Below are 25,036 nucleotides of genomic sequence, written 5' to 3' on the forward strand. Positions count from 1 at the left end.
AATTGAAATAAATTCAAAATTGTTCCCTGATCCTAGAGTAACTATTTTTTGCCAACATGAGTATTTCATGTCCTTATCAAAGGCAGGCCAAAGCATCCCAGTCTAATTCCACTTGTCCATGTTTTAAAACATGGTCACCTTTTGCTGGAGGAGAAGAGGAAAGGAAGCCCACAATGTTCTTTGGAGGCTCCATGTAAGCCTATTTTCCTCTTCATCAAAACCTGAAAGTAAAGGCTCTTTCTCCATCTTTATCATGAAGGTGGAACTATGGGTTCTGAAAGCCTCTCACTGCCTCCTTTCCTGGTGTTTCTCGCCTCCCATCAGTCAGAGGAAAGAGTGCCCCCACAGGCCATCATTAACCTGCCAATTCTGCCTCCAAACAAGGAGGACAAGAGCTCACTAATTTGAAGATCAAAAAGCCACTTGTCCATTATATAATTGGAATGAAAGGCAAAATGTTGCCGTTCTGAAGAGCACAGTAATTACTAGCTGTTAATTGCTCTCTCGTGGTGGCTCACTTTTAATTAAAAAGAACAGCTCGTTGCAGGCCGATAAGCAATGGTGGAGACCAGTGGTTTAATCAACAAAGAAGAAAAATTTGTTTCTGCTGCAGCCAACAACAGCTTGAGAAATCTTCAGATGTCCAATTGAGATTAAAAACTGTCTATTTAGTGCAGTCAGATTTTATTTTAACCAAGGAAATGACTATTTGAAGTCTTCCAATGTGAGTGTCCCTGCCACATCCCCGCTGGTGCCGTGGGGACTAATCACGGACTTGGGTTGTGATCACTCAAGTAAAGAAATTTAGCGACTTTCCTCTTGACTTCATCATTCTTGGGTAATTGGCCTGTCTGAGGTGAGTACTCTTTTTTTTTTAAAGAAAGAGCTTTAAAGTATGGAAGGCCCACAGACTGTGCATTTAATTACTGTTCATATTTCATGCAGTCAAACTGAATTTCATTTAAAAAGAAAATGATTTACCTATCTTTAAAAAGCCTTACATATTCTGCTTTGTACTTTGTTTTTTTCTTCTGGGGTTAATATAGTTCCATGCCCCCCCCCCAAAAAAATGTATTTAGGGCATCAAAGTGAATTCTATAAGATGCTTCTCTGTCTTTTCCTTTTTCATCTAATAGACACAGATGACAGCTATCCTTAGGAGGGGGAGGTACTCCCTGGAAGAATAATACTACATTTAGTTAAGAAGGTTCCCTAGGTTAAGTGGGGTTACTTGATCCCAGTTTGGCTCTTATTTCTCTGATTGAGAACAGTGTGTGTGCCCACTGCCACCCCACCCCCCACCCCCGCCAGGTCTCTTTTCTTCTCGCCCTTCTAGGTTGTGGTAGTTGGAAAGCCATTTGTTTTTAAAATTTGCATGTGCTTCTATTTAACTGTCCCACATATGGGTCTCAAGCTATGATAAGTCTAGTATTTTATCAAGGAGGAAATAACTGCTGTCTTCACCAATCATGAGAAATACATCTCTTTGTTGTCTGGATTACATAAAAAAATGCATCTCAATCACAATACCAACGATAAAAACTGTTGGTCAAATATCTGCTGTACGCATTGGGCCATTGTTAGTTAGCACTAGTCGTCCTATACAGTTTATCACTTTGACTCAAATGATGCTTCTGAAAAGATCTGTCCCCTTGCCAGCCACTAAAGCAATCTTCTCTTTCTTCTACACTAATGATAGTCTTAAGACACAGCCTACAAACAAATGAGTAATTTAATTCAGAGTAATGAAAAATTAACTTATTGTTAGCTTAATTTGATAGGCTTTATCTTTTCTTTGAAAGGACTGCTGATATCAGGCTGATGGCAACTGGTAACCCCTACTTGCCTCCATGCCAATCTACTTAAAGCTGTATAGGCCTCTCTCCTACCAGCGAATTCATCAGTTCAGAGCCCTAAATTAACTATCCTGTATTAAGTTGCCTGCTTTCAGAAAGAAGAAGCAGGGAAGGAAAAAGAGAAGTTTTACTGGGTTTTCCTTTACCCTTCTCTTCATTTATATCCAAGAATCAACAGCCAACCATTGTGGAAAAAGTAGAGTCCAATATTAGTTTAAATCCCAACTCCACTGTTTCTTAATGAGTAACCATGGGAACATTATTTGGCCTCTTAAATCTCAGCCTAATCCATGGGGGAAATAACTCTTTTAAGGGACTGCTGCCCAAAATAAATGAAATAATATTTCGAACATAGTAGGTGTTCGGTAAATAACAGCTGTTCCTAAGGACAGTTGGATACTGGTAATATGAAAAGCATGTTGATTCAAGAAGTGTCCCTCTCCATGGAGTCCTCTGTATACTTTCAAACATGGAAAGAGGACCCAAAGAAAACAACCCCAGAATTGCTTTGCTAAGTATTCCCCATTTTCTCCCACCCCTGCACTTCATCATTGTGTACATGTCATCAATTACTTTAACTTCAGTAAAATCTGGCATGGGGTGGGTAGGACACAATGAATCAGTGAATAACCCAAAGAGGAATTTGATAGTAGATTCGGTTTATTAAAAAGGTAGGAGGAGGGCCAAAAAGAAGACAGAGAATAACATTCTAAAGTTTAAATTCCTAAAAGTTTTCCTCAGGATGTTAATGAGCAAAAGAAGAGCACACACATGAGCACACACGCACACACACACACACACATACACACACATTTCTTCTCCTACACCAATCAATCCTATAAATGTTTGGTGATGTTATTAAGATAAACTGGACAGGAAACTATTCATATAAGCAGCACCATCCTCTAATTTAAGAAAGCCATGCAGGAAGTTCTCTGATGGCCTAGCGGGTTGAGGCTCCTGCATTCTCACCGCTGTGGCTCTGGTAGCTGCTGTGCGGCGTAGGTTCAATCCCTGGCCCAGGAATTCCCACATACTGCCTGTATGGCAGAAAAAAAAAAAAAAATACGAAAAAACACAAGAGAGAACCTGAAATAAACGTTGCAACTCTCAAAAAAAAAAAAAAAAAGAAAGCCATGCAACTAGAAAAATTTTTTTTCTTAAAATACATATTCAAAAGTAGACAATTTAAAGTGTACATTCACATCTGCAACCATCACTACCATTCATCTTCAGAGTTTTCTCATCATCCCAAATGGAAACTCTATACCCACTGAATACCGTATTCTCATTTCTTTCTCTGCACAGCTCCTGATAAACACTATTCTACCTTCTGTCTCTATGCAGTTTCCTATTCTAGGTACCTCATATAAGTGGCATCATACCTCATTTGTTTTTTGATGTCTCGCTTATTTTTCTTTAGCCTGTTTTCAAGGTTCACTCATGCTGTGAACTCAACATCTCATGCCTTTTTAAGGCTGAATAATATTCCACTGGAGAGGTAGAGACCACATTTTATGTATCCATTCATCTGATGATGGGCATTTAATTTGTTTCCACCTTTTTAGCTATTGTTAGTAATGCTACTATGAACACTGCTGTACAAGTGTCTGTTTGAGTCCCTGCTTTCAATGACAGTTTTTGAGATTCAGGAAGAGACCAAGAAGACTTAAAAGGCTATTGACAGCAGCCTGTTCGCATCAGGCTCATGTGCCCTGATTAGAAAGTCAGGAAGGCAGGTATGACATCATTTGCCTCACTTTTTACTCATTCCAACTACCAGAAAATGCTCAACTAATGTCTTCTAATAACAGAAAGCAGACTCCGCCTCTTTGGATCAATTACATGTCAAGCCTATATCCTCTTACAGGGTGTGGGCAGCCTCCTGCCCGCGCATTGTGCTAGTTAAGGGCAAAAGCCAAACAATATGTTTATGCACAGGCTTTTCTGAACATTCATCTTCCTGTGTCTACTCACGGCACCCAGACCAGCAGGCCTGGGGTGACTGTAGCCAACTCTGATCACAGTGAACTCTTGCGTTCACTTCATGATTGGGTCGTGGAGGGGGAGCTTTGTTTTCCTACTTCCTGTTTCTAATTTTCAGGCAGCACCTGTCACCAGCAGTCTTGACTTTCACAGTTTTCTTTTGAGTCTCTTTGCTTTTTTTCTCATACTTGTTCTAAGGTTTATCAGAGGAAACACTTGCCCTCCCAAGGATGGCCTCCACGCTGTGACAGATTAATCCAAGTTGAGTGAACTTCCTTCAGACAGAGGACACTAATTATTATGAAGGCACTTAGAACACAATACGAGCTGACATCTGACAGACCATTCCCTGCCAGCTCTGCATTGTCTTAATGTCAGACCCTGTCAGTTCCCAGCCTTAATTACATCCTGTTTACAAACATTAGGCCTGACTTCAGATGAAGCCTTAACAAAGGTTGACAAAGGTCAGGGTCACATCGCAAGGATGTTATCTGTCTGTACTCTCCTCCCGATAAACTAGAGGGAGAGGGCTGATTCGGGAGATAGCTTTCAGAGCAGAAAAATGCACTGTGGTCACTGGAATATCTAATCTCTGTGGACACATTTTCATCCAATCTGCTAAGCACTGTGGCAGGGAAAGGGGGCCAAATTTAGAGGGCCAACTTGGTGCTGCTTGTTATCTGAAATCCCCGGAGGGCAGACATGGCAAAGGTGTTGGGAAAAACCTTCAGCAGGAAGGCAGTAGTCAGCCTTTGCCACTGATTCCAGAAAAACAAATTCAAGTGTTAAAAAATGAACCCCAGTTCAAACAGAGACCTGTGTCAAAGATAACAAGCAAACTTTAACTAGCATACATGATCTTATTTTTTTTTCATCATTATTTCTGAAATGTTTTTATTTTAGGGTCAAGTAGCAGATTTCTTAACCAAAGTACTCTTTAGATTCATTTTATGTGCTAGCTTTGCAGGTATCACATGAGACTTTCATTCAAAGCAACTAGTCTTGGGTATCTTTGAATTTCAATAGGTTGCAATAGTAATTAATAGCATAATGTATCTTTTTTTTTTTTTTTTTTGTCTTTTTAGGGCCAAACCCGTGGCATATGGAGGTTCCCAGGCTAGGGGTCGAATCAGAGCTATAGCTGTTGGCCTACACCACAGTCACAGCAACAAAAGATCTAAGGCTGCTTCTGCATCCTACACCACAGCTCACAGCAATGCTGGATCCTTAATCCACCGAGCAAGGCCAGGGATCAAACCTGTGTCCTCATGGATGCTAATTAGATTTGGTAACTGCTGAGCCACTATGGAACTCCTTTTTTTTTTTTTTAAGTTTTGGCCTTAGTAGTCATCTGCCAGTCTCTATACTTCACAAATGAGAAGACAGCAGGCCAGCATGGTTGAATTATTTAACATAACTGGATCTTACAGCACACTGGTGGCAAGGCCAGGCTGGAACCAAAATTTCTCATACCTAGTCTTAGGTTCTTTGGAAGTGCACACTTTTTTTTTTCTTTTTTTTTTAGAAATATTATGGAGTCTGGCATCTAGTTACTAGACATCTGTTTAACTTATTCATTTTGCCCCTTCAGCCTTCTTTACTAGAGATCTAAAGAACTTGCATTCTTTTCATCTTATAGGTTCCAACACATAAACTGTGTTAAATGTTCTTCTCCTGATACACTTCTTTACGTCTTGAGATTCCCATAGTGCCCACAAAAGCACTCGGTAGACAATATATATAACTGTGTGAGCCCCACTTGGTTCTTCCACATTATCAAGACTGCTGTTCTAGTTCCAGATTATTTTCTTATGCGAGTCCAGGTAATTGCGGTCTGTTCAACAGGCTTGCTTCCTAAATGTCCATCTTGTAGCAGCGAGTTTAGGGATATCTCTAACAACTTTATCCTAACTGGTTTCTTTAGGTCAACCTGGTTGGGTAGAAATGGCTTCCTTCGGTCTCTATTGCCTACCTTATCAGCTACCCTCCCCTGCTTCACCCCACGCCCAATGCTACAAAGATCCCCTTTCAAGTCTACTGCTTAGTCCCTCTCTCAAGAAGCTTATCTGGCCCTGGAGTTTCACTTTCTTGCCACCAAGTGGGTGGTTAGGTTGGCTCTAACCCTTCACCGCTTTTCTTCCTCATCTCTGTGAGAGGCCCATACTCAAACACAGTACATAAGAACAAATCATTTCAAGAGCCCCCTCCCCACCCTCTCCTCTTGAAAGAAGAAACACCATTCTCCTAATCCCTAATTTTTACCTTTGAGAGTCCCCTTCTCAGCCCTACCTATTTCCCTGTAGTGAAGAACCATGTCTTATTCATTGCATTGTCCAAAGCACCTGCCATAGTACCTCAAACATAAGCACTTGGTCATGCAGGGACAAATGAGTAAAAACTGAAAAAAATCAATGAACGAATGGACAAACTCAGTGAAATCACTGGGTCTTTGATATTTCTTTCTCCACAGCATCCCAGCTCTTCTTTTCTATTTCCTCCTCACAACCATCTCCATTTTCAAAGCTTTCTTCACCAGGAATCTGTATTACTATAAATCATAGATGGTTTATCTGCCTTAGTTTCTCCAACTAACCCCTCCTAACTACAGCTGGGAACAGATAGTAGCACAGTACAAAAATTGGTGCTTCACTCTTACCAAAAACATAGATCCCCTTGCAACAATGCTATCGAATATTTTAATTTGTTATATAAAAATGTCAAGTAGCTCCAGGCCCAGGTCCAACTCCTGCCAAGTGTGACTGATTCTATTCCCCGAGGATGATAATGAAATGCTGTTAACTATCCTTTGACTATGCTTCTCTGAACAGGTGTGCACCCCATAACATTCTGTGGTCTAGACCAGATTTCCCAGCTTATGGGAGATTATGTCATTTGGGACTGAATCCAAGACTTGGCTTAAATAAAGATGTATTACTGCCTTGCTGCTCATGCATTGACCGCATTCACAGAGTGAAGGCAGATGAATCTGCCCATCAAGTGTAATGTGGAGCTCTCTGACGACAAACTTGACTTATGGTAGTAAAATTGAGGTTACAGTGAAATTGAACTAAAATCCCTAGGTGTTATAGTACTTTAACTGGCTTCACTCGCCATGATGAGCTCCATAGTTCAGAAGGCAGTAGTTACTGCAGGTTTAAAAGTTGTGTCCTAAGATATTTCCACCGTAAAGCTGTAAATTTTGTGTTTGTTTTGTCTGCCAGCTAGTGGCTGGAATGTCCAGTAGGAATTTCTACCGCTTAGCAAAGGGAATAAATGTGGGGTGGGGGCAGTGGGGAGGGAGGAGGGCCAAGGAAAAAATGAATGAAAGAAGGAATTCTTTCCTGTAAAACCCTGAGGAAGTGTGATAAAGCTGGCCTTTTTGAGTACATTACATATACATTTTAGTGCTAAGTACAGTTTAAAGATGGACAATAATCATCTGTTATCCGGGTAACACTGACATGTTAATGGTTCTATTTGTAAGTCTTAAGACAAGATCAATAATTGAGAGCTTTAAAAACATCAGGCACACCTGCAACTTCTTCCCACCACTGAAAAATAACTGCTTGCTCTTTTTTCAGAGGGTTGTTTTACTTTCATTGCATTTGTAATGTCAGTCATATGCACAACTCACTCTCCCATCAGAATTGGGTTACAGCCAGTGGCTAGCGCCTCCGGAAGTACAGACCTAATATTTCACAATAGCTCTAGGAGGGTCTGCAACCGCATGCTTTACTAACCCAAACAAGAAAATCTAATTTTAGAGGGAAAGGAATTGAGAGGGTCAGAAGGAAACCATGTCAGTAATCTAGTGCATACCTTTATGGTTTGGGGTATGCAAAAGTTCAGTGCTTAAGTGAACTCCCAAATTCCTAGTATGTTCACAATAAGCTGTTAAATTCAAATGCAAGAAATCTCACCACAGGATTTCATAAAGATGCAGCCTTTCCAAACAGGAAAAGAGACACCAACACAACCACAAATTCTACAGCTTTTCAGCAGAGAGCCGAAGAAAAGATATCATTTTACAAAATAACTCCGTTTGCCAAGCTGATTCTGCCTTCTTGAGTGGAGGAATGGGGGGGGGGGCGGGGAGGGGATTACTAAAGGGTTGGCAAGCAAGGAGCCCAGAGCATGTGAAAGCAAAGACTTTGAGGGTGCAAAACGGAACAAGTCTCCTCAGTGCCCACTAAAAAAGAAATAAGGGTGGCTGGAGAAGCAGTTGTGCCCAAACTGACCCCAAAGCCTTGAATATCATGTCTTTCACTACATTCAAATATCTGAATCCAAAGTGAGATAATTTTTAATTTGAAGCAATGCTAGATTTGAGTGTAAAAGTGTATTGTGCAAGGGATAGGTCAAGGTGATGTCCTCATTCTCCCCTCCTCAGCGCCTTGATCTATAGACACCCAGCACAAAGCAGACACTTGCTCAGGTACATGGGATTGGCAGGTCAACGAGAGGCTGCAACAGGGGCTTGAACGTTGTTGTGATGCCTCCAATGCACCATACTTTACAGCAATCCCTTTAAAATACTGTAGAGCCAGTACACTTTTAAACCAACTTTTCCATAATATATGATTCAACTCCAGAAATTAATAGAAATAAGGAATATAATTTTCTGCCTCTCTGCTGAGCAATCAAAAAAAGTTTTTTTAATCCCAGTGGACACAGTGATGGATAATTCTGCCTTTAAAACAGGGGGAGCAGAGTTGTACACAGAAGCTCCACCCACATCCCACAACGGGGAGAGCAGGTGCCTCCCAAAAAATGAAGGAGCTCCAGGTAAAGCATCTGCCCGAAAAATCCCACCTCCCATCTTATTCCACCACAGCAGCAGCACTCCTGTGTGAGGGCGGAGAATGTGGGAAGACCAAGAAGGAGAGACCTGCTAGGGGCTGTTGCCTAGGCGAGACCCTGAGGAACAGTATCATTTTATGTTTCTGTGATGATCCCACCTCACTCACTCCATTAGATCTTACCCAAGTTTCTGAGCAGCTGGGAGCTAGCCAACTCCCATAAGGCCAGCAGCCTAGACAAATAAGAGTCATCACTGATTCAGACAAAGTAAATATTCAGGACAGCCATATAAAGTAAATATTATTATCACCATTTTACAGAAGAGAAAAGTAAGGCTAATCTATTTAGCAGGTGATGAAATTTGGGTATGAACCTCATTTTGACTCTGAAACTTGAGATTTTTTTTCTCCCAACACATCATTTTGCCTCCTGGATCCCCGTGTAAGCTCATACTCCAGATGAGAATGTGGTTATATAAAGAGGCACTCTCTTCCATATTCAAACTAGGCATCATTTTTACATATAATCTTTCATATACATGGGCCTAATAATTTGAGCCCAAATTTGAAAAAAAATGAAATATCACAAAGTAACAAACATCATAGAAGTCTCATTCCGCCGTATACCAGAGGGAACCCTCTTTATAAGAATATCTAACAAGCTTCACTTGTGCTTGTGAAAATAAATATATTGTGTTAACATTACCTAGCACTTTTCTGCAGAAAGAGTTCAAAGCATTCTTCAAATGCCAATTTTGGTATTTTCTTGAGAAAAAAAAAAAAAGCTGGAATATTATAGACAAACTCTAGAAGCCATTCCTTAAGTAACTGATCTTTTCTCTTTGCCCCCAAAATGTAGGCACTGCAAGATAAAACACATATTGACACTAAAATAGAAGTCAAAAATTCATGGAGAAGAACAAAAAATACTCTATTATGGCTACCACCATTTGAACACTGAATTTAATGTTCAGCTTCTTGAAAAACAAGGTGAAAGGGAAAAAAAAAATGGGTTATACATAATTCTTATTATGTAGTAAAAGAGCTTTCTGTGAATTGTTGAGAAACTCTGAATATGATATTGGGTATCTTTTACTGCTCTTTTACAAAAAAATACAGATATTCTTCATGTGACTTGCTTAAACTGACCCTTAACAAAAACTAAAGGAGTATCATTTTTTAGAAAGTAATTTGTTTTTGATGCAACTTTTTTCCTTCTCCATAAATCATATCTGAATTTTACACCAGTGAATAGTTTACTTGATTCCTTCTACCTCTTTTCCAAGATCTTTCAGTTGTCTGTATATCTGTTAATTTTTTAGCAATAAAAATCCATCTTTTTTAAGGTAACATCTATGGGCCACTTCCTATGTAAGCTTAGCCCTGTGCTAAACATGCCTTCTTGTAACTCAGAGACTCTGGGCACTAAAGATCCCACCTCAGTGTCAGAACCACAAGCAGCAAACCCAGGAGTCCAGTTCAAGTTTGTCTGATTCCAGAACCGAGCTCTCAATCATCCATCATGCTACAAATCCTATCTCTTTACCATAAGGGTATGAAACATTTGTATCTGTATTTTCAAAGTTAGGTAGATAAGAACATCTTCTCAGGGAAATCAAGTTTTCCTTAAGTCAGTTCTTTAAGGGCAGGTTCACAGAGGACACTAGTTGCTTTTGATCAAGTGAAGAATTTGACACCATAACCCAAATTTATATTTAGACCTAAGCAACAACAGAAAATAAATACTACAACATGTGGGGAAATGAACAAGGGCTATAAGGATGGTAGGAAGTTATATGCTTCATAGAATAGGCAATAGGAACTTTTCCTTCAGGTCACCAATCAACTCAAAATCTGTTAGAAGTAATCAATTGTCATCATTGATATGTTCTAGACGAAATCTGTTAGTGGTCAAAGCAAACACCTAAAATACCATGGACCGCACTACAAAAACCCAGAAGCAATTATCACTCATCATTGCTGTGGCAGGAAGCTCCAGGGGGACCAAGGACTGAATGAGTAAAGGGACCACTATCACCTCTTAAATCTTGGGCCGACTGCTTCCAGATGAGCCATTTGGCATAGTGAGGAAATGAAGCTCTGAAATCTTGCCCAGATGTTGTATTTCAGCTAGAAATTATCAATAGTTGGTTTTGTGATCCTTTGGTTTCATTTATAAGACAATGGGATTTCTCCAAACATGGTATTGCTGCTACCACTTTCAAGCAGATTGAATTTTGTGAAGACTTACCCCTTATGTGCCCAAGCCTGTAGACATGTTAAGCTACGGGGGGCGGGGGGGGGGAGGAGTGATATTGCTAGCTTGTCCCAGGACAGTTACCCCGAGGAGGGAGTGTCCTTTAGGGCTTATATAAATAAATTCTTTCTCTCTCTTCAAATCATCCCCATTCTCTGAACCCCAAGGTTTTTCAATAATGTGTTAAACAAAAACTCTATAGTTACTGCCATTTTCAAAACATTATAGTAGAAAAACCCCTAAACCACGGTTGACGGCAGCCATTCCTGATAAGGGCATCCCTAAAATAACAAGAGCCTAATGTGAGCCCAAAGATTTCCATGTGTGGATTCAGTCAGGCTCTGTGCTAGGTACAAGGAGTTCAACAAGAAATAACACGGAAAATAGACCTTGCCCTCAAGGAGTTTACATTCCAACAGGGAGGGGGAACCTCAAATCGCTCATAACTATTTCATTAAAAATATGATAGGAAAACACTTGACAAATATGGTGCTGGAACCCTCCAATTTGATTCAAAGGAGCTTAGATTCCTCAGAGGATAGGTAAGTGGAGAGAGGGAAGCAATGAAATGTCAGTTATTCAAAAGCATTTGTAAGAAAATGTGTTTTAAAAATAAAGCTTAGAAATATTTTTCCTGGGGTTCTATACTTAACCTCCAATTTTGGCAACTGGACTCGTTGATTCTGGTAAACAAGTTGAAATGGCAACCAGCCCCCATAAGTTAAAATCCCTGGATATATAGATACATATATGTACTATATATTTTACTCTCTCATTTTTTTTTCTTTGCCAGCTTAACATTTTATAGACTCATAGCAACTCCAGGAATGGCTCTATCTTAAATGTGACAGCCAGAGTGACAAAGTCTTAATGTTTTTGTTTCCATTCTATAACTTTTTAAAAATTAAAAAAATAGAAATATTTATCTCAGTGTAGAATCAAGGTATATTGTCAAAAGAGTAGAGGAGTTCCTGTTGTGGTGCAGTAGGTTAAGAACCCGACTGCAGAGACTCATGTTACTGCAGAGGCATGGGTTTGATACCTGGCCTGGTGCAGTGAGTTAAAGGATCCGGCATTGCCACCACCGTGGCATAGGTCACACCTGCAGCTCAGATTCAATCCCCTGGCCTGGGAACTTCCATATGCTGCAGATGTGGGCATAAAAAAGAAAAAAAATAGAAAATTGTTTTTCTACTTTTAAAAAACAACTGCTGTGATCTAGCCTGAAACTTAAAATCATAGACTCATATTATGATGGACTTTGAATAAATCTTAGAATGTATCCCCTCCAAATTTTCATTTTAGAAATGAGGAAAATGATAATGTGCTCCTGACTTACAATGGCCTCAGTCATTTAACACTTGAGACATTGAATGTGGTACTTATCAAAGCCACACGAACTTTGACATGGAACCACTGGCAGAATGGAAACCATCTAAATGAACACGAAGTAGTTCTACCAAGAAAAGTGTGATTGTAACACCAGGTAAAACACCCAACTCAGTGCCTGAGAAAGAAAGGAAAGATGGGAGGCAAATCCAGCATGACCTCTTGCCCCAACAACCACCTGCTGAGTTAGATGAGAAATACCCCAGGGCTATTTGGACTTTGAAAAGCAAAAGTTTGAGGACACTACTTTGCCCATCTTTTTCTCCTGCTCTCTTAAGCGGACCTCGTGGGTTTTGACTGCTCAGCATCTGTTCTCTGGCCTCCTGGCAACAGCAGCTCTTTTCCTTTAGATAATTCCTCCTTCCCACTCATAGGTCTGTTACTCAGGTGGGGTCAGCTCCACCCTATCTCACGCTAGACTCCAAAAGAGAATACGTAACCTAGGCATGGCTAATAAGACCATTTCATCCTTTGGCTGTAGCAACTAGTTCAAGGTTGGGCACATGACCCAAGCCTGGCCAAAGTCTGCATCCAGGAGGTTTATCGGAAACAGTGGGAAAGAAAAGAGCTTTTCCTATTACTCGCTGAGAACTTTCTGGAATCACAACAAGAAGAGACACAATTGGGAGTTCCTACTGAGGCGTGGTGGGTCAAGAAGCCACAGACATAGCGAACAGGCTTGGGTTGCCAAGGGGGAGGGGGAGAGAGAAGTATGGATGGGGAGTTTGGAGTTAGGAGATGCAAACTATTACATGCAGAATGCATAAGAAAGGAGGTCCTACTGTACAGCACAGGGAACTATATCTAGTCTCTTGGAAGAGAACATGATGGAAGATAATATTAAAAAAGTGAATGTATATATAAGGATGACTGGGTCACTTTGCTGTATAGCAGAAATTGGCACAACATTGTAAATCAACTATGCTTTGCTTTAAAAAATAAATATAACGTTTTAAAAAAAGAGAGAGAATCTGACTGCAGCAGCTGTTTGCTGTGGAGGTGCAGGTTCAATCCCTGGCCCTAGCACAGCGGGTTAAAGGATCCAGAGTTGCCACAGCTGTGTTGTAGATCACTGGAATTCAATCCTTGGCCTGGGAAGTTTCATATGTCACGGGTGCAGCCATTAAAAAAGAAAGAGAGAGAGAACCTGAGTACAAAGCTAACACAGAGGAAAGCTGAAGAGAGAGATGGAAAGTGTCTGAACCAGAATGTCGTTGTCAACTCCCAGGATCCAGCAGCTACACTCAAGCCCTCAGTTGCTTGCTTCAATAGAATCTCTGCCTTTATTTTTTCTTTCAAGTAAATTGGGATTAGATTTCTGTCTTTTGCAAACATAGGCATCATAGCAAATATACTCATCTCCCCAACCCTGACCTTCCCAACCTCCACCTTGGCCTCCCAGTAGTGAAACAGGCACTGGGTGATGTTAGTGATGGGGGGGAGGGGGACTGAGTCTGTGCCAGGGTCCACCACTTTTTTGAGCCACAACCTTTCTAAGCCTCAATTTCCTCAAAAAAGTGGTGGATTACATCTTTCCAATCTAATAATGTTAACATAGATCTTATCTTGAAGGGTTTTGAGACCCAAGCCAGGTCATTAATACAAAAGTGCTCTCTCTGGTATTATATAATGTTTCCAAACATAAAATGCCATCATTTGCTAAAAGTTCTAGAATTCTCTTATTCCTCATTTTGGTTCTTCTTCCACTTTTTAAAATAGAAACATGAGCCACTATCAAAAAGCTTGTGTTGGCCAATTACTTAGCCGTTTTTATAAAAACTTAAAATCTTAAGTAAAATGAAAGACTGGCTATGCAGAAAAGTAGCAAGAATCTGTGGCTTAGTGACTGAGATGTCCAGGAAAATAAGCTTTAAATCCACCCCAGCTGTGTGATGTTGGCCAACAAATTTAATTTTTCTTAGACTGGGTTTACCAATCTGTCCAGCAGGGGTAAAATCACCCAACTTTTGGGATTGCTGTGACAATTAAAGCATGTGCACAGAGTCTAGCAGAGATGAAGCTCAATAAACAGAGAGATAATATTGATCATTGCTATTACCAGCAGGAATCACAGAGACCATGGAGTTGAGTCTAAAGGGAGGTGGAGCTGGAAGAATGAGATAAAGGGACTAGAAGCTACTATGAGAGCAAAAGTGGGTGAGTCCCAGAGGCCCGTGGCTGGGTCCAGAGACCTTGAGATCAGTTGATCAGAAACAGCTGTACTTCTTCTTCTTTACAATTTGCACTTCGCCTGCTCCCTGATAGCTTTTGAGACAGGGTTTTTATTCTTGTATGCCTGCCCCTTGGGAAGTGCTCAGTAAATGCTCACATGACAATCTCTTGGACTAAAAGCAGGGCAAGCTCCACTTTTGGCCTCCATTTCCAAGGATAAGTAAACCAGACAGAGCCCAGGAACATGTACTTTTTCATTGGAGGAGAGATTCGTAAGGCCTTCCTCGTGTGGTTAAGTTGGCCTCCCAAAATGTTCTCACATGTCTCCAGCTCCCTTAGTACCTTCAGATGTATGGAGCATCAGCATCACTAGGAGCTTGGTAGAAATGCAAATTCTCAGGCCCATTCCCAGACCTACTAAATTAGAAACTCTGGGTGAGACCAGGAATCTGTGTTTTAGCAAGAACTCCAGGGATCTGGATGCACATTCAAGTCTGAGGAATACTACTCCAAATAGGACTTTAACATCTTTGTTTTAGAAAAGGTATGTAAGGAAAAGTTTTAGCATTTCCAGGTTGAGGGGCAAGCAGAAGGTACAATTACAGTTAACTCAGCTATGTCCCTTCATTGTTACACTTTTCTGTAGCAAACTTTTTCAGAGATGTTTGCTAAACATATACTAGGCTAAAATGAGTAATACCAGAGTCTCTGATCATAAGAAGTTCTAGTTACTTTCCTTAAGTGTTTCAAGGGTCACCTGTAGGTGGGGGCACCACCTTTCACATGTCAGATTGCCCTCTGGGGTGTACATGAACTTAATAGAATTTTATGTCATGTCAAGCTCATTATTGATATTATGACAGACTGAGCACCCATCTACAGGGGGCCAAAGCTACTGCTCCAAAGTACAGCAGCCAGTTAGTGGTAAATGAACCCAGCAAAGTAAGTCAGGTCCATCGTAGTCCTGGATATTCAGAGATTACATGTGATTACAGAGATGTGAATGTAGAAGAAAAAAGTATGGTACTAGAATAAAGTTTAGACATGGTTGGCATAAATCATTCTGGCAGAAAAAAATGAAAAAAGAAAGTGTAGGTTATGTAATCAATCTTCTGATGTGTGTGATAATTGCCTAACATTTGGCCAGATTTTATAAGCAGGGCTCTAAAATAGTGCATGTTTTTAGTAATTAAAGTATGCAAATGACCCCACACCTTTACATACTTGTAAAGACTCAGCCAGATCTAGCACTTGAAGATGTAAAAGGAGAAACCCCTGATTAGCTGAGGTCATAAGACTTTCCTAACGTAACAGATGTCAGCAGAAAAGTATGAAATCATATTACAGATAATTTTTTCATGCTCATCACTTTGAAAAATTAAAATTAAGTTCAACCTAGCTGAGCTCTTTTATCCTTTCTACAGAAAATTAACAAAATTTGATGATAAATGCACTAAGTGGAACGGCATCCAAAAAAGGCCTGCCTGGCAGGCCAAGACCACCCCAACATCTGAGTGCTGGGTCCTGAAAATTGCCTCATCCTCTAAAGAGAGGCCTCATCCTTCTTCATATTTCACAACCTGGTTCTGCTGGATTGGGGGGGGGGGCGGCGGGGGGGAAATAATCCTCAAGAAGGACCAGTGCAGGAGTTCTCATTGTGATTCAGCAGCTTAAGAACCCGACATAGTGTCAGTGAGGATGCAGGTTCAATCCCTTTCCTCACTCAGCAGGTTAAGGATCTGCTGTTGCTGCAAGCTGCAGTACAGGTTGCAGATGTGGCTCGGATCCCTGGTTGTTGTGGCTGTGGCATAGTCCTGCTCCTGCAGCTCCAATTCCACCCCAGCCCAGGAATTTCCATATGCCACAGGTGAGGCCATTAAAAAAAAAAAGTCATCATCAAAACCCCCATTGCAGGCAATTTTTTGTTGAAAGGGAGACAATCTCCCTCTAGAAAGAAAAGAGAATCAGGCTTAATTTGCCTTTTTGTAGGTTCAAAACTAAGTTCTGTGCTACAAATTTGAGGAATGGAAGACCAGACACTTGAATCTACCATACCAAGCTAAGTACTTAGGCATTAATTTGGAATCATGAAGGGTCCCTATACATACACTTCCTAGCTTATTTAAGCTGTTATTATATAATGTAAGAAAATATTCCAATCAGAACCCTTAAGGAGGTTGTCACATTAGCAAATAAAAATTGAGGATGCCCAGTTAAATTTGAATCTCAAATAAACAACAAATATATTTTGAGTACAAATGTGTCCTAGATATTGCATGAAGATATACTTATGAAAGTACACACATATATATATATAGTTTATCTGAAATTCAAATTTAATTGAGCATTCTGTACTTTATTCGGCAACCCTAGCCCTGAAGCTATCAATAAGGAATTTCTCTTAGGGCTAAATATTAATCCAGGTGGAAGAGAATATGGGGAAAGTAGATTCTGAGCTTTTTAATGTGTCCAGGGTCCTGCAGATTGTACTGTGCTTACTTTACAGCTTCTCTGTGAGCTAGGACCAAAGTCCTTAATCCCCACTTTACGAGTGTAGACTCTGAGTTAAAGAATTGCACAAGATTACAAAGCAAAGTAGAAGAGCTGGGATTCAAATTAAGATTCTTGGGTGTTTTGTAGGGGATTCTGTCAATCACTACACTAAACAAACATCAGGTAAGGAAGAATTTAAGAGACTGGCTGGAAAGCATCGATTCAGCTAGCAAAAATACCTGGCACAGGCATGGACACTCTTTTCTGTTTTCATGCCTAAGTAAGCAGTCATCTGTCTGTGTTCTTAACAGGCTGAGAGTGGCCATTAAGAAATGAAAGCGAGTTTAGATTTCACCAGCGTGTTTGGATTTTGCATTTCAAGAAACCAAGATCAGCTCAACACTTTAAGCACTGGGACCCAGCTACCACTATTATTTAAGCAAACAGCTACTCTGGTGAATTTGAAAGTAAGTGATAGAATAATTGTTCATTGCCTCTCATGCTTTAATTTGCCAAGGACTATCTTTACTTCTAAATCTATTAAGGAGAGCCCTGTTTCACTCTGCAAAATATTAGCAGATTCTAAAATGAGGTAGAATTTAATCCTTGTGAATACACCCAGGGAATAAAAATTGAGACTCATCAGTAAAGGTTAACCTTCTCAGCATTAGTTGCCTTGTAGCATGTGCCTTGTTTTTTAACTCCAAGCAAAGCCATGGTCAGAAGAACTCCTATGTTAGAAAATTATGGAAAACTAACCTCTTAGTCTTGGCTTTAAAAAAACACATATTGGGGGATTAATCTACCACCACTAAGACACTCTAAATTCAAATCTTGCTCTATTCTACCACAAAATCAAATGCTCAGCTATATTTACCAGGTCAAAAGAAGTTAGTGGAGTTTCTAGTATCACAGGACCAAACTAAAATTTCTTATGTGCTTCTTCATTTTTAGAAGTCATGCAAGGAGTAGCAATTGCCTGTGACAACTACCAGTGAAGAATATTGTTGCAGAAATTCTGAACTGCCCCAGAGCCGTGGCAAGAAAGTCCAGAGATTATTATTGGGTAATGACATTGGAAATAAAAAAGTATATAGTATTACAGTATTGAGCTATTAGAGTAGGGAATCAATTCAAGGAGACAAGCAAAATTTATATACTTTATTGATTTTAAATTTTACATGCTCTGCTCTATGAGTAAATCTTTTGTAGTAATTCTAAAGCTTTGAAACATTGTAAATAACAGGGACTGTGGGGAGTTCAGGCCAGCCATTTTTTCATACTGAAAGTATATAGCCTTTAATGTATATTAGAAGAAATTGGGGTAATGAAATACCTTAAAGCTAACTTAAGTCAGGGCTAGTGTGGGTTTTTTTGGTCTCCAAAGAGTGAGCGTGTATCAGGTAGTGAAGTAATTCCAGGTAGCATTGTACTTAAGGAAAAGCATAATTAAATTGATCCTATTGTATTACATAAATCCAACATATCCTGTGTAAACTCAGAAACAGGTGGCTCTTTGTAGAAAAGTAGCTGGCTATTAACCAATGGAAGTAAAGTTTTCTCACACAAAAACAAATACATGGGAGGAAAACCCTGAGACAATAGTTGACTCGGGGTCCCATAATCAAGAAGCAGATTGCATTGCATCTTTCTTGCATTGCAAGAAATCTCCCTGCCTGTTCAATGTAGCTGAATCCAAAAGCCTCAACACTGGGCCCTGGGGGAGCCTCTTTCCAAACAGAAATTTGAGTAATCCAGGTAAGTTCCTGGAGCCTGACACCTTCACCAAAACTCACTGCAAGCTGGGTAATTTGTAAGTTTCAATCATATATGTAATATAGAAAATGACAGACGCCAAGGGGGTGGGAGGAGTTTTATATTTTTACTGCAGCGAGCCTGACTGACGCTTAAGAAAACGTTTTGACACATTCAAGTGTGAGCAACAAATCTGTCCACTGATTCATAAGCCACATGTTTACTTAAAGAAGCCTGGCCCAATAAATAGGGATCAAAATCCCAAGTGCTTAAGTCCATAAAATTCCAGGAGGTGAACTAGCACCAACAGAATATATTTGACCTTCTTAAGGTGAGTGCAGTTTTTTAAAAACTTGTTCCTTTTTTTTTTTTTTTTGCTTCTGCACACTATTTTTTTTTTAATTTTGAGAAGCAACCTAACTTTCCAATATTTACATGTCTATGAGTATAAAAGTAAGAGCAGACTCAGATAACTAAAGTCGAAAGACTTTTTGCAATTTGGAATTATATTTACATACAGCGTATCCAGTATACTTGTTTGGAAGCCCTACTAACTACAAAGTTCAATTTCTTTTCTCATTGTGGCACTCCTCTCACACATACAAAGCCGTATAGAATAATGATTCTACACATTTACAAGAACCCAAAGGAAATGATGGCAGAAATTCTCCAACACATCAGATGTGGATGAAAGAAAAGTCTCCATGTTTATCAAAAAGGTATGAATTCTGCACTTCTTCAGTCTTCTAACATGAGCTATTGAAAGTGGAAATAAAAAATAGCTGTAACTATTAACACTTAAATGTTGGGCAATGAATCATCACGGCATCTTAAAATGGGAAACCCCAAAACTGGCTACTTGTAACCAACCCACCAGCAAAGGCAACCTTTATGTTATGGGGAGGGGGAGGGGCAGCTCCTATGGGGGTGGGAAATGAGGGGAAGGAAGGGGAGTAAAGGAAAAAAAGAAATCTAACTCAAGGACCTTGAAACCTTAATTTGGAAACTTTTGTTAGTGACTTTGGACTTCATTAAACTCCATGTATCACTCGAGCAGCATGATCTCAACAGTTTGAAAGGTATTTGTCATCAGCGAAAGAAAAACATTATTTTTAAAGGAGTAAAAAGATTGATGCATCACTGTGGACTACTTACGCCCCACGCAGTTCAGTCCTTAGTATTAATCTCAATGTGATGGCTTTTGCATACGGCGCATAATTAAACATTTTCTTTTCAGGGCTTTATAGAATCCCCATATGTTTTTAATGGCATCATCTGAATGTTTTTCTTAATAATTCTGGCAGCCTGCTCCTGAATCTTCAAGTTTGTTTTTTGTTCCTAATATCTTTTCTACAGAGGCTGCATTGTGCCAGAGATTGAATAAAGGTCTGAGAGCCCCATCATGGAGGACTCACACGCACACAGACTCACACACATGCTCACGTCCTGCTTTCTCCTCCTCTTCACCTGCCATCTGTATTCCTCTTGGCCCTAGGGAAAGATGAGTGTGAAAGAAGGCAAGGGAGGAACACAGGCTCTGTGTCCCCACCTCACTCTACCATGTGGCCCCTTTCTCTTCTATAGTAGAACTAACAACTCATGTCCTGTGGCTGTCTGTCTATGCATGTTTGGTGAGCATAGTTAGGTGTGTGTACACCCATGAGGTAGGATGACTTTGGCGGCTGCAACACATGGTTTGTCTGACATTCTGGGGCTGGACATACCATAATTTGCCGACTCAGTACTTACTACCTCATGGGAACAGACTTTCTCCTTTGGAGCAAGGGTCCATTTTCTGAACCAAACCCCTTCAGACACGACCCATAAAACTGAAATAATGAAATGTTCGCCATTTGGCTCAGGCAGCCACATTTTGAGCTGTAAATCAGAATCACTTCCATCTCTGCTGGTATAAATGCAACCCAGTGATGAAGCCTACATCCAGGAGGGGACATCAGGATACAATAATAATCTGAGATTCTAATATTCATGTCTACCTAGGACAAGTGCCCATAGTCTCAAACATAGAATGTAAGAGCCTCTGCTTGAAGAATAAATAAATCAAAAAGAAGAATGTGCCCCATTGTTAAATGTAGCCCTGCATTTGCTTTATCCCAACATAAATTTAAATTCTGGAAATTGACAAAGATAATAACTCACATTCGAATCATACGTCTCCTTTAGATTGAGTGTTTGAACTCAGATCCAAGTCTCAAAATACGATATTTTTTTAAACGGGTTCTCACACTCTTTCCATATTTGTCATCTTGAAATCTGATGATGTGAATGAACAAAATGGAAATAGTAACCGAAACGGCTTCCTTATGCTATTTTCCCCATTGAACTTCATTTATTTACAGATGGCCAAGTGGCTATGAGGGCATTTGAAACCCTCCTGTTATTAAGAACTGAGCTTTATCAAAAATTTCAAAGAACTGGTTTGTATTTCAGAATTCTGCAAATGATGTGCCTTAAATAGAAACAACCACTCTGGAAAGTCTTAAAACATATGCAGGCAAACAAGGACAGAAACAGATTATCCAGGAATGGGAAGGCTATAGTTTTCAATGGTACTTCAACATTTGCTGTTGAAACTTGACTGAAACAAAAATAATTTTTAATAGACTCTCTTTTTAATATTTTTCAATAAACAAAAATAATTTTTTAATAATTTTTTATGAAAAACCCAAGCCTTCCTTTTTCTTCCATGTAAATTGTTATAGGTGAATTTACAACATGATAAATATAACAAAAAATAAGGTTCTGGAAATTAAGTGAAGGTGTAAAAATTAAAAGCAAAGTTTAAAAAAAAAAATCAGTTGGCTTTCCTCCTTATCTAGACACTCTTTCAGCAGTTAGTCTCCTAGTCCTGGACAAAGGAAGAAACTGCCAGAGAAGCAAAGCCACACAGTCTAACAAGCTCATGATTCAATAGAAATTGTCACATCAGGAGTTCCCGTTGTGTTGCAGCGGAAACGAATCTGACTAGGAACAGTGAGGTTGTGGATTCAATCCCTGGCCTCACTCAGTGGGTTAAGGATCCAGCGTTGCTGTGAGCTGTGGTGTAGGTCGCAGATGCAGCTTGGATCCCGCATTGCTGTGGCTGTGGCAAAGGCTGACAGCTACAGCTCCGATTAGACCTCTAGCCTGGGAACCTCCGTGTGCCACAGGTGTGGCCCTAAAAAAAAACAAAATGACAAAAATAAATAAATAAATAAAAGAAGAAGAAGAAAGAAAGAAATTGTCACATCAGGACTTTTACCAGGCATCCACACAGCTATGCAACCTTGGTTAAAACCCAGAAGATATTTCTTAAAAGACTTTGAGTCATGGACATCAGCAGGACAATGGCACTTCTGAGCTTTGACCTAAAATTTGTATATATATACACACACATATACACACACATATACAGAGAGAAAGAGTGCTTGATGGTATCTCCATGTTTGAAACAACGCTCCCCCAACTTGATAACCACTGCCAAGTTTTCCCACATTTAGCTCTCAGAGCATTTATCATCACAAATGTAATCCATAGAAGCTGAAGTGAGGACCAGCTGGTACAAATGACCCTGGCTTGTAGATCTGAGGACAATCCTCCATCCACACTATGAGGAACTGTAAGTTCCTAAACGGGTAGATAGCAGAGTCTGGTTTGCAGTGATGTTTCTTTGGTTTTAGCTGCCGAGTGCTAGCCTCACCCATTCGAATAGAGCAAAGTGACAGTCTCTTGCCCTGGAGCAAGTAACTAGATCCCTGCTTTTGTTCTTACCCACTACCCATGTTCCTCTAGGACCAAGGCCTACCTTGTAGGTCTTCCTACATGCAAACCTCTGGTGGGTACTACTCGATGTCAGGCACTGTGCTGGGCATTGAAGAGAAGAATGAGAATAAATAGGGCACAGTGCTTGTGTCTCAAAAAACTCACAGTGGAGAGAAGGCTAGAGATGTATTTTAAGTACAAGATGAGAAGTGTTCTAAGAGGGGCAGAAACAAATTGGTAGGGAGAACAAAGGTGGGGTTTGCTGGGATGCTGGGATGGAACCAAGAAAATTTAATAGAAGAGGTGACATCTGGGGTAGCACTTAAGGGTATTCATGTGCTAGAAAAAAGCAGAGCTAGAGAAAATTAAAAATGAAAGGAGAGCACTCTAGGAAGGGAGCATAGCAAGAACAAAAAGGCTCTGGTTCTCAAACTTTCATCTTTTTTTATTAATTTATTAATTAATAAATTTATTTATTATGCTTTTTAGGGCTGCACCCATGGCATATGGAAACTCCCAGGCCAGAGGTTGAATAGGAGTTGCAGCTGCCAGCCTATGCCACAACCACAGCAACACAGGATCCGAGCTGCATCTGCGATCTATGCCACAGCTCACGACAACACCAGAATGAGACCAGGGATCAAACCCATATCCCATGGACACTAGTCGGATTCATTTCCACTCAGCCACAACAGGACTCCATCAAACTTTCATCTTTAGACACATCACTTGGGGGTGCTTCTTAAAATGCAAATTTCTGGAGTTCCTGTTGTGGCTCAGTGATTAATGAATCCGACTAGGAACCCTGAGGTTGCAGGTTCATTCCCTGGCCTTGCTCAGCGGGTTAAGGATGCAGCATTGCCGTGAGCTGTGGTGTGGGTCACAGACTCGGCTCGGATCCCACGTTGCTGTGACTGTGGCATAGGAAGGTGGCTACAGCTCCGACTGGACCGCCAGCCTGGGAACCTCCATATGCCTAGGGAGTGGCTCAAGAAAAGGCAGAAAAAGACAAAAAAAAAAAAATGCAAATTTCTGACCCCCACCCTCAGATTCTGGTTCTGTTGGTCCAACACAGGATTTGGAGTTTGCATTTTTAATGAGTGCGTAGAACACAGGCCACACTTTGAGAAACATCTGACCAAAGTAATAAAAGTGTATGAAGCTTGAGGGATGAGAGGAAATTTAGTATGAAGAGGGCATGGTGATGGGGGGTGAAGTGATAAACAAGGCTGGTCAACCAGATCTGGGAGCAATTGACAAGTCTTCCAGGCACCTGTGAAGCCCTAAAAGTGAGATTCTGGCAAGCTTTAGCTACCAAGAGTCCCTCTCAGAGCCGAACAAGGGCTGGATCCAGTCTCTACAGCTATGACTCCTTGGGTGTCCTGAGCATAGTACCAGGGAGAGGGGAAAGAGAGGGGAAGCCACAACCCAGACAGCCCAGTAGTCCAGCCCTAGTTCTGCCTCTTTCTGACCATGTCCTCTTGGCAAGTTGTTTAACCATCTTGGGCCTCAGTTTTCCCTCTACAAAAGGCGAATAATAATACCACCATGTCTAATATTCTGTAATAAAAGAAATATTCTATATCTTCATTTGGTTGGTTGTTACATACTATACATATGTAAATATTCACATGTAATTATCAAGCCATATACTTGAGTTGTTTATTTCATTTATGAAATTATACCTCAATATAATACCCTTATGTATATGTAAAAAAATAAATAACAACATGTCAAGGTCATTCCAAAGATTAAACAGTGCAATATGCATATAATGCTTCAGTACCTTACATTTAGTTTTTTAAATAAAAATTAAATGACAATATCTAATATTTATTGAAAATTCAGGTAAACAGAGTCAAAAAATGATAAAGAAACTTTTGAATTAGAGTCACAATATGTCTGTGTGAGAATGTAGAATTTCCCCAAGACTGAGTCTCCCCTGCAGGTACCACACTATCTGTCAGCACTACAGATGTCCCCAGACTTGTTCTCCCATTTTCTGGGTCCCATCCCAAATCTCCAGCCTCTCTCTCAAGTTGGATGCTCACTGGTTTGATATCATTTACCACCCCATCCCCCCGCCGCAATCATCACCAGCCAACATAACCATTTTCACAAGATCTGTCTCTCATGATCACGCATAATCCCCAACCTCTCCCAGTGCCACAGTCATCATTATTTAGAAGATTGGAACTGTACCTGAAGACAATTAATTTCTCTGCCAAAGACACACTTAACTGACTGTCTTACCTGGTTCCTGATCTCTGGGGTATAAACAAATCAAAGCAGAGGAAGAGCATCCCTGATACTGAGAAGAGTGGATAACTTTGTCTGGAATCTCTGTCTCTTGGTTGTATTAACAGTGGTATGACTCTAAATTTAAAGGACACTCTGGAGTTTCAAGACATTTTCCTCTACTTTCTCTCATTTGTCCCTCTCCCTAATTTCATGAGAGAGACAAGACATTCCACCCAATTTACAGATGGGAAAACACTGAGCCTCAGAGGAGTTAGGTGACTTAGTCATGCAGCCACTAAACTACAAGGACTTGAACCTCCTGACTC

General features: G+C 40.3%; 1 protein-coding gene across 21 annotated transcripts in view; it reads right to left on the bottom strand.

Annotated features, from left to right (window-relative positions):
- Positions 1–25,036, bottom strand: part of MECOM (MDS1 and EVI1 complex locus) — a 582,493-nt gene that overhangs the window by 426,940 nt on the left and 130,517 nt on the right. The window lies entirely within an intron of this gene.

Source organism: Sus scrofa, chromosome 13 (assembly GCF_054392235.1).
Source record: "Sus scrofa isolate SSC_HxYL_T2T_F1_AM1 chromosome 13, Sscrofa_HxYL_maternal_Yorkshire_Landrace_v2.0, whole genome shotgun sequence".
Taxonomy (NCBI): Eukaryota; Metazoa; Chordata; class Mammalia; order Artiodactyla; family Suidae; genus Sus; species Sus scrofa.